Source organism: Benincasa hispida, chromosome 5 (assembly GCF_027475165.1).
Source record: "Benincasa hispida cultivar pf3 chromosome 5, pf3_genome.v1.1, whole genome shotgun sequence".
In the NCBI taxonomy this organism is placed as follows: Eukaryota; Viridiplantae; Streptophyta; class Magnoliopsida; order Cucurbitales; family Cucurbitaceae; genus Benincasa; species Benincasa hispida.
In genome coordinates, this window is record NC_143482.1 from 31,219,826 (window position 1) to 31,223,577 (window position 3,752).

The following is a 3,752-nucleotide window of genomic DNA, read 5'->3' on the forward strand; positions in this document are numbered from 1 at the left end:
GTTTGCACTTCTAACAAATCGTATAGCTGTGACACAATCTAGCTCCACCACTAACAGCAGGTGTACCCATTAAGTCACAACTTTATGCCTTTCTGCAATTGCACTAACTTCTATATACAACACTTGAAAAGACCTGACATAGCCCTACCACATGCTGCAAGGAGCTTCTCCCTATGATCTCTAAGCATCCAAGCAATATCCCCTTTACAAAGCGCAGTGCTCCAAGCAACATTATATGATAACAACAATCATCTCTGTAAAAGGCAGGCTTATTTCATAAAACTTATAACTCTGGTAAGTTATTGAATTATTAAAACCTATAAAATTTTCAAATTCAAATTCCATATAGGAATTCTTCTAAAGCTTAACTACCATATCAAGCATGAGGTAGATTACTAAACAACATCAATATACATTTAAACTTGCGCAAAACAAGGTAACTGCATGATACCGTGTGAACAAGTTATATTGGATACTCGTGTAGCAAGAGTCCCCTAGGAGAAGTCAAAAAAATAATTGTGGACACCACGCTTTGAAACATATTTAACTAATAGTTCTTGTACATAGAACCACATGATACCTCTTCATGAATCTGTTTGTCACCATCTTCACTCAAATCTTCTTCATCGCTTCCAAGATCTTGAGGATCATCAACCTCTTCATCACTACAATGGACTGAGATATTTTCCTTGAGCTGAAAGGGAATAATAGGCCATTAGATTTTAAACATGAATTGTCATTTGGAACCAAAGAGACAAGATAACATTGAAGAAAATAAATTTAAAAAAATAAACAAATATACATGCTCTGCATATACGGAGCTAACTACTAAGCACAATGTATTAGTAAGAAAAAGATCAAGAGACAAATACTTCTAACAGAAGATATAGCCAACAAGTTCTTTAGAAAATAAAAATCATTTTTCAACCTACCTCCTTGGAAGGTCCATTGGAAAAACTTGGAGAGTTGCAGCAAGAAGATAAGTATTTACTACTATTAGTCCCATCTGCCCTGGATTCATCCATGGTTACAAAATGCATAAGAAAATTGGGAAAACTGGTTACAATATTGGTTGATCCAACATTATAGCCCACATGCATAAGAAAACTGAGAAACAACATGATAAAATTCTAATGTGTTGCAAATGAAATAGAATTAACGAAAATTGACTACAAATCCTTGCCAAATTCGAAGGAAATCAAATCAAATAGCATACTTGATAAATTTCAAATAAACTACAAACTTAGTACAAACGACAGTAAAGAAAAACTTATTAACAGAAATCAGATTACATACTTGATAAAATTCTAATAGACTGAAAATGAAATAGAGTATAATCCCTCAAGCTCTAATACAAAAATCAAAGAAAGCAGATGCAAACTTCACAAGAAATTTATAAATTGCTCAAGCTTATCACAAATACTAAAGAAAACTTACTGTGGAGCCTTGCCAATTTAATAGCAAATCAGAGCATGGATCTGAACGACGAATTGGGGGGGGGCGACAAACAGATCTGCACGAATTTCCAGGGACGAATGGATCAGAATGAATCTGAGGACAGTGGATCTGCAGGGTTGATGAACAGAGGTTGGTTGTACGGCTGCCGACGGTGGGAGAGGGAGAGGGAACGACTACTACGATGAGAGGGTTTCAGGGGGGTTTGCGAGAGAGAAAACGAGGAAGGGGACATAATAAGTTAATTATTTTTTATATTTTATTTGATAATTTTGGTAGGAGGGAAACCAAATTTGAAAGGAAAATGAAAATGAGGGAGGGAGGGAAGCAAAAAGTAAAGATTAAAAAAATATTATTTTTTATATACTTGACACGAAAAATATGTCCAGTAAGAGCTTCTTATACTTGACACGAAAAACGTGTCAAGCAAGACCTTATTACTTGACACGTTTGGTTTGCATGAAAATATTCGAAAATTCCATCAATCTCCGCTTTTCTAACCCTTTTACTTGATATTTTCTTTTCTAAAAGGTCATTACTTGACATTTTTTTTCCCAAAGAAACGTCAAGTAATTAAAAACTACAAGTGTCAAGTAATGTAGATTTTGTAGTAGTGGATTATGCTTTATGGTTGCAGCTTTGTCTAATCCTCCACATCAAAAACTAATTCTTGAAACGGGATGCAGTATTGTGAATAGCATGAGTTGTTCACCATTTGCTGTTTTGCTAGGAGTAAAGCAAATGTTGTCAAGCTTTATGAGTTTAATAAAGTTTGATGTAGAGAAATTTGATGGAATGATCAACTTCAACTTGTGGTAAGTGCAAGTCAAGGATGTGTTGATTTGGGTCACACAAATGCAAGGTAAGCGGTGATGGTGGTCCAACGCAGTTCAAAAGTGATTCCAGAAAAGGTTCAAAGAAGATAGTCTTCAAGCAAAATGTAGGCTGTTGGGGATGCAGACAAGTTGGGCACATGAAAAATAGAGCAGGATCGTCAAGGGACTCTAGATCGGATGTTGGCGGTGTCTTTCTCGTCAGGAGAGATGGTGACTTCTTTTGAAAAAGAATCCTGGTGCTATGTTCGCTTTACCATGATAGAGGATGTGATGTTAGCAGTTCTATACGTTTGCACACGAGCATTGCTTTGGCGGTTGTGCAAGGTGTGCGGTCGAAGTTATGTTCGTGGCTGAAGGATTTCCAGGTGAGCCAAGTTGAAGTTGCACCATGAATATCAGCAAGGTTTATTGACATATGACTAAAAAGAAAAATCTTGGGAGGTGGTATTCCAAGTGGTCTACTTTTTATGGTGAAGTAGGTTATAATTCTATGAAATGAGAATTATGATTATCAGTAAAGGCAATAGATATTACAGAAGATGTAGATCCTTCAAATATCTTGCCAAGGTGGAATTTTTTGGGTTTTTGGGAAAATATTGGAAGTGCAGTTATTCCAAATAAAAAATATTTAGGAAAGTCATGGGCTTGTCCAATATTGAAAAGGTTTAGAAAAGTCATACACTTGTCTTACAAAAAAATTTAGGAAAGTCATGGGTTCGAAGCCCATAAAAAGAGTCCATGCCTTTGGTTTTCAGTTGTCCGAGTTAGTAACACTTTGAGCTTAGAGTGCTAACTCGAATTAAATTTCTTTGTATTCTCTAGTTTGAGAGTGGGAAAAAAGTGTGAGTAGTATAAAGTTTTCAGAGAGTACTCTTGTAAACGGGATCGGAGGAGAGAGTTGTTCTATACAATTATAACAATTTTTCACATAGTGGATTTCTTTTTGGTAGGTCGTGATTTTTCTCTGAGTTGGGAATTTTCCACGTAAATTCTTGTGTTTCTAATTTTATTGCTTTCTTTTAATTTATGTTATTTTCTACTTATTTCCGAGGTAGAAGTGGAAGGTTTTTTTCCAACAATAATAAGAAGAAATTTGAGAGAAAGGATGAATTGGATTGGCGGAAGAGAAAGAACAATTGATAATTATAAAAAAACGTGAGATTTTTGTGAAATTTTCATTACAGTGGACGATAAAGAAATATACTCAACAAGAAGAATTTTAAGAGATGGAGTGATAGTATATAATTTAATTAATTAATTGTTTTTTTTAAGTAAAGATATATTAGATATATCAAAAACAATAATTCTTCTCCTGTACTAATATAATAAAAATATTATTATTATTATTAATTCTCCTTCTTAGCCCATAGTAATATATAACAAAAAAAGAAATGCTATGGAGAAATGAAAGATAAGCATAGATTGAAAATGTTATTTAATAAATGAACATCTATAATTAAA

The 3,752-nt window shown here is 34.2% G+C and overlaps 1 long non-coding RNA gene across 1 annotated transcript; it reads right to left on the reverse strand.

Annotated features, from left to right (window-relative positions):
• Positions 1-364: 364 nt before the first annotated feature.
• LOC120077158 (uncharacterized) lies at positions 365-1,700 on the reverse strand. Its single transcript, XR_005481739.2, has 3 exons — positions 1,438-1,700; positions 933-1,011; positions 365-694 (listed from the first exon to the last, which is right to left on the reverse strand). It is a non-coding gene; the product is annotated as an uncharacterized LOC120077158 (long non-coding RNA).
• Between the last annotated feature and the right edge of the window lie 2,052 nt (positions 1,701-3,752).